At 43.2% G+C, this 7,211-nt stretch overlaps 1 pseudogene; it reads right to left on the reverse strand.

Annotated features, from left to right (window-relative positions):
- Positions 1-6,331: 6,331 nt before the first annotated feature.
- Positions 6,332-7,211, reverse strand: LOC142426575 (calmodulin-like; annotated as a pseudogene).

Consider the following 7,211-nt stretch of genomic DNA (forward strand, 5'->3'; position numbering starts at 1 on the left):
TGCTGCAAAAGGTCTCTTCAGAGTGCTGACGAGCACAGACGTCACTCTGAAGACTGGGGAAAGCTTGAGTGAAGCCAGGCATTTTCAGTAGAAACTGGAAACACAAGGAATCCAGGGAGGATGATCCCTTCAGGACCAGTGGTGAGAGTCACGATACTGGGAGGGTGGGATGGAAAGGGGGAACCAATTACAAGGATCTACATATAACCTCCTCCTGGGAGATGGACAACAGAAAAGTGGGTGAAGGGAGATGTTGGACAGCGTAAGGTATGACAAAATAATAATTTATAAATTATCAAGGCTTCATTAGTGATGGGGGAGTGGGGAGGAAGGGTGGGAAATAAGGAGCTGATGCCAGGGGCTTAAGTGGAGAGAAATGTTTTGAGAATGATGAGGGCAATGAATGTACAAATGTATGTATGGATTGTGATAAGAATTGTATGAGCCCCCAATAAAATGATTAAAAAAACAAAACAACCAAAAGTAATATCAAGGGTTCATGAGGGAGGGGGAATGAGGAGGGAGGTGTATGAGCTCCCAATAAAATGATTTAAAAAGAAGAAGAAGAAGAAACTGCCTCCCACGGTGACTATCATGTAGCTCACAGGCTGGCTTCTCCCGTGTTGCTTGGGAGACTTGCGGACAATCAGAAAAGGAATCTTGGTGGCACGGTGGTTCAGGGATTGGCTGTCCTTGGCAATTCCAACCCACCAGCGACTCCGTGTGAGATAAATTCCAAATTACTGCTTCCTGGAGATCTGCTCCCATAAAGCGTATAGCCTAGGAAACCTTGGGGTGGGGTGGGAGGCAGTTCTACTTGTTGGGTTCACGTGGCGTCTTGGGGGTGCAGAGGTTATGTGCCTGGCGGTTCACCGGAATGCTAGCAGTTGGAACCCGCTAGCGGGCAATGGGCTGAACTGCTCACCGCCACAAGGACAGCGCTGGGAACCCGCTAGTTGCTCAGTAGGAGAAAGATTTCATTTAAAGCAGTGGTTCTCAACCTGGGGGTCGCGACCCCTTGGGGGGGTTGTTGAACGACCCTTTCACAGGGGTTGCCTAAGACCATCAGAAACCACCTATTTCCAGTGTTCTTAGGAACTGAGACACCACCCTCTATCCGGTCCAGGCGGGTCCGCCCACATGAAGATACTCACACCTATGAGTACCCAGCATGCCACATCATGCTTCAAGACAACATTTCATTTACTTGTCATTAGAAATAAATATTTCACAATATATAATTACATATTGTTTTGTGATGAATCACTATGCTTTAATTATGTTCGATTTGTAACCATGGAAATAAAACCTGCATATCAGATACTTACATGACGATTCATAACAGTAGCAAAATGACAGTTATGAAGTAGCAACGAAATTAATTTTATGGTTGGGAGTCACCACCACATGAGCAACAGTATTAAAGGGTGGTGGCGTGAGGAAGGCTGAGAACCACTGATTTAAAGCCTCAGAAACCGAATGGGGCCTTTCTACTCTCGGTGTCTATGAAAGGGAATGACTGACTCACTGGCACTGAGCGAGCAAAGAGCGTAGGAGCCATGCTGGCGCAGCGGGTTTGGCATTGGCAGCTAACCTCAGGAGAAAGTTGAGGCTGGGTATTAGTCTGGGTACTGCAGAGAAACAAATCCACAGAAACTCATGTAGAAGAGAGGGTTTAATGTAAAGGTTAAGTGCGCATTAAGAAAATATCCCAACCCAGTGCTGCCCAAGCCCACAAGTCCAACATTAGCCCATATGTCCGACACCAGTCCACAAAGTCCTCCTTCATCTCACAAAACAGACGCAATGATGCTGACTGCAGGAGGAAAGCCGAATCAGTGAATGTGTAAGCATCTCAGCACTGGCAGGGGTCTCCACATGGCTGCTCCAGCATCCAGACGGCATCGGGGTAGGTCCATGTGGCGTCTCCTCAGGGATGTCTTGTAGGAAGTCAGTTTTGCAAGCTGAAGCAGGGAATTGCTGAGGCAGCTGTACCCTCGACCAGCACAAAGTAAGAGACCCGAGAACTAGAAAGGTGAGGCTCACTGAGCCACTTATCCGTCCGCCCTTCAATTAATCCCACATATGTTTAAAAGCCAGGTTGGCACAATAAACTAACTAACTCAATCCACCCCTTGCCAACCTGGCACCTGTACGTAGTTCTTTAGCTTCACCAATTGCAATTAAGTAACACCTACACCTTAACCCTATAATCCTGTGAATGCTTTCCCCCACCTATGAAAGTTTGTAAGCCAACCACTTCATGCCTTTATCTCCCCCAATTTTGGGTAGCCAATATATATACTGCCCACTTACAGGCTGTCTGCTCCCTTAAAGATTTAAAGTCTGAGAAAAACGAAGAGGCAGCTCTCCCCTGTCCTATAGGGTCGCTGTGAGTCAGAATTTACTCCAGGGCAGTGAGAACAAGAACAGCCACCAGAGAAAGCTGCGGCTATTTGCTTCTGTAAGGCCTTATAGCTAGCTCCGCCCTATCCCCTAGGATGTGCAGCGTGTCAGAACGGACTCCAGTGAGTTTGGGCTTTGGGGATTTTATGAAGACGAATCTACTGACAGCATTAAAGAGATAAAATCCTAACTGGCAGTATATAGAATTTTTCGTGTACAAAAGAAGATGGGTCACAAATCGACACCTAATACTTAGAGATTTTGTGCTTATGATTTTCAGTTTGGCGCTTATTTGAATTTTCTCTGCCTGCGCGGGCGGCCTGTATCTTTCGCAGACGCCCACACCTGCTGTTGAACCTTGGTTTGATCTGTTCTGTAAGGTGAATGCATGTGTGAATGCATGTCTTTCGTGAGGTGCGTCTCAGGGCCCCAGAGTGAATTCTAAGCCTGTATCATAGCTCAGATTAAAAACCAGAACATCCTAAACTCGCCCTACCCATTCAATAAAAGCCCATGGGGGGTTTGAGTGGGGTGGCAACAGGCGTAGTTAAATAGATGTCTTTTTGTCTACTTAATCTGACTTTGATCAAAGGCAGGGCATAAAAACCTTTCATAACAATAGCGATTTTTCAATTTGTTTCCATGCTTTTTCCTATGTGCATTTATTCCATGCCAGTTGGCTAAAATGACCTGATATATGCCCAATGGATTGTATCTTTTAACCACATATATTAGCTCTTTCACACACATTTAAATTTTACTAATTTAACTCTACTTTCCCTGATACTACTTTTCATTCATAGATATTTGAAGATTAAATGTGGGCTCATTTTTTATCTCTAGCTTTTGAGGAAGTTATTTTATTTTGGTGTGTGCCTCCCATAAACAGCAAATTATTGTCTTTTTTACCTAATTAAGAAACCTCCATAGTTATTAAATAAGAAATCTTCCCCAATTCATTAGGAACCAGGTTGCTTAGGACTTCCTATTTCCCTATCTTACCCTGTACAGGTAAGAAATTGGCCTTGGCAAGCCACTGACTTCATTGTTTGCCCAGGTGTCTACACAACATACTGCTAAACGAATCTTACTATCGACGATCTCTGACTTGATGCTTTGTTGTTCTGATACTTATGCCTCCTATTTCAGCAATTGATAACATCTCAGAACACTGGCCAGCACACAATTTGATGCCTCAAATGTTATTCTGGGTACATTTGATCTGCTCATTTCAAAAATGGTAACTGTTTTGCCCAATTAACTCTAGTTTTTGAGATTCTGAACATATGCCATATACCATATGTTCACTTTGCTCACCCATAAAAATTAAGGATATTTTAATAAAGTGTTAGCTAGTCTGATAGAAGAAGTGCATACTGGTTTAATTTAGATTGTGTAGCACCAAATATTTAGGTCAAATTATACTTTACATGGTGTCTTTTGATCAAAGATATATTTGAGCAGTGCAAATTACACATATGTAGAATTTTCCTCAAGTATCACTTCACCTTTATTGGGAACTGAATAGCAGGCAGTTTCAATTTGTTACATTAAGGGGCCATAAATATGAATTACTATACAATAAACAAAGAACCCTGATAGCATAGTGGTTTATATGTTTGACTGATAACCACAAGGTCAACTACTTGATCTCACTAGCTACTCTGTTCCCATAAAGATTTCCAGCCTCAGAAACCCACAGGAGACATTCCACTGTCTTCTAGGGTCACTCTGAGTCATCGTTAACTGACTGGTTGTGAGTTTGGGATAATAAATAGAAATTCAAGTGTTCTGAAACCCAAAATGGATCTGTCAGAGTTCAAGTTCCTTTATTAAAATTAAAATGTTCCAGTTTTGTGATAAGATGGCACAACTTTTCCACCTGTGCACTTACTCTTAAAAACTATTAAAAGTTAAAAAAAAATTTATAAAGAAGCAGGGAGTCAACCACCTCTGAAACATTAAACATGGATTATCCATGAATTTCTATATATTAAAATGTGTTCTGAAATGCTTGCTACATAATTTAAAGAAAATTTGGATCTTCAAAATACTTATGAAAATTGCTAAGAAGCCTTACACTTTTGACACTGCAAATTGCCCTCACACTTTCCATCTATGTGCCTGAGGTAGTTAGCTTATTGTGCCAACCTGGGCGATAAACACATGTAGGGTTAATTGAAGGGCGGAAGGATAAATGGCTCAGTGAGCCTCGCCCTTCTAGTTCTCGGGTTTCTTGCTTTGCATGGTCGGAACAGGGTGCAGCTGGCAAGGCTCACTTCCTGCAAAACACCCCTTTGGAGAAGCCACATGGACCCACCCCGATGCAGCCTGGGTGCTGGAGCAGCCGTGTGGAGACCCCTGCCAGCGCTGAGATGCTTACACATCCACTGGCTTGGCTTTTGTCCTGCAGTCGGCATCATTGCGTGTGTTTTGTGAGATGGAGGAGGACTTTGTGGATTGGTGGTGGACGTATGGGTTAATGTTGGACTTGTGGGCTTGGGTAGCACTGGGTTGGGATGTCTTCTTGATGTGCACTTAACCTTTATATAAAACTCTCTCTTATACATGAGTTTCTGTGGATTTGTTTCTCTAAAGTACCCAGACTAACACAGTGCCCTTTCTATTTTCTTTTTTGTTTTCCACTCTTCTCAAGCTTTGCTCTGGCTTTCAAGTACCCAACTTGTAGTCTCTTCAGGTTGCATAGCCTCCCATACCAAACAAACAAACAAAACCAGCTGCCACCGTAGTTCATTCTAACTCATAGTGATCCTATAGGGCAGAGAAGAACTGGCCCTTTGAGTTTCCAAACCTTTAAATTTGTTAAAGGATGCAGTGTGGCTAGTGGGTTTGAACCACTGACCTTTTAATAGCTTAATGCAGAACCAACCAGCCACCATGGGTCCACTTACAGCTTCCCTGCGAGGTCCCTTAATGTCTAATTCTTTTTTTCAAATATTTACCTTTTTTTGTGTTATTTGTAATTTGTGGATCTGAATTTTCACATTTAAAACTAGAATTATAAATTAATCAATAAGTAGAATTTAATAGCTGAAAATATAGTGGAACACCATATCCAAGAAACTAGACCTGATGCAGGCTATTCAGTGCAATGTCTGAATCGGTGCCCCAAGTAACCCCACAAACAGGCCTAAAAACCAATCCACCAAGACCACCACATTCTGAAGTTCAAGGGCTGTGTGAAACACTGATGGCTCAATGTTGGGAGCTGACGATGCAGCGTCTGGCCTGACTCTCTGCCTGAGAGCAGGTGACACTCTCCCTCCTGTTCCCTGCCAAAGCTGCTGAAGCACAGTAGTCTGAAAACTCTCAGTTACTCCTTGTTCCTGACTTTTTCCTGTGAACTCCTTGGCTGATGTACTGTTTCTTTGTAAGTCCTCAAATAATTGTCAACTATCCTTTTGTATGAGAACTTGTCACAGATGCCAGCTATGTGACAGGGAGTATATATAAGCCTGCCTCAAATAAAGTTCGGGACCCTGGAGTGTCTATGCTGCAGCACCCCACCCCCATCTCTTATCTATCTAAGAATTCTTATTGCAAATCATGTCCCTCTCAAATCCCATTCAATGTTTCAGATAAGAGCTGGACTCGTTAGTCTTACGCATGCAGGGTCACAATTCCACACTTCAACAACAACACGCTGGCAGTTCCTGAAGAAAACGTCTTCAAAAAAAAAAAAGAAAACGTCTTCAAAAACGGCCTAACCCAAATGTTCCCTCCTCTGACCCATTCCATGTAAGTTTAGATGTGCAGAAGGGCTTAGCTATTCAGTTTTATAAAGTGAGGTTTCCGGACACTGATAGTAAGATAAGGGAAGAGAACATGGAGGAATGAAGTCCTAATTACTATACATGTGTATTCTTTGACAGTCGGGGGAAACCTATTACAGATGAGTTGCAAACTAAGAAGAGGCAAAGAAACAGTTTTGTACAAGAACGTTAACACATTCTGTACAATGTCTTAATCTTGCTGTCATCGTTTGTACAAACTCTTCGTAGTTTACTTGACCATCCCCATCAGTATCTGCGTCCCCGATCATTTCATCAACCTCTTCATCGGTTCACTTCTCTGCAAGGTTTGTCATCCCATCGCTGATGGAGTTCTGCCACACGAATATAGGCATGGCCCATCCCTACCGAACACACGGACGCTTCTCTAGTTTCTTCCTCAGCGTCCCTGTCCTTCCTTTTTCTTGGCGTCATTGAAGTCAATGGTCTCATTACCATCAGGGTCTACTTCATTCACCATGGCTTGTAATTCTGCTTCTGTGGGATTCTGCCCAAGAGACCCCATTGAAGGTCCAAATTCCTTTGTCCTTACCAGTTCAGCACCGTCCTTGTCGAAGAGTGAAAAAGCTGCCTGGGATTCTGCAATCTGCTCTTGGGTCAGTTGATCATTCGTGCTGCAAGCGCCACCGGTCTCAGAGACGCGTTCACACCACCACTCAGCTCACTAGCTCCACTTGGACTAATTCTCTCTGGTCTTTTCAATCACAGCTCAAGAATCATTATTAGCTCCTATGAGCTTGACTTAATGTATGTTTTCTTCTTAGATTTGATTTGCCCATCATTTATTCTTCCCATTGGTTTTTGCTCATCAGCATAAAAATGAAGTTTGTATCTTCGCCTGCATTTGATTTCATAACTCTACACCCCAAACCCAAACCTACTGGCATCAGGGTGGTTCTGATTCATAGCAACCCTGTAAGGGGATTGTTCTGAGGCTTTAACTCTTAGACAGCCTTACCCCTCTCCTGTGGAGCGGCTGGCTTTGAACCTCAT

Source organism: Tenrec ecaudatus, chromosome 14, assembly GCF_050624435.1.
Source record: "Tenrec ecaudatus isolate mTenEca1 chromosome 14, mTenEca1.hap1, whole genome shotgun sequence".
Classification (NCBI taxonomy): Eukaryota; Metazoa; Chordata; class Mammalia; order Afrosoricida; family Tenrecidae; genus Tenrec; species Tenrec ecaudatus.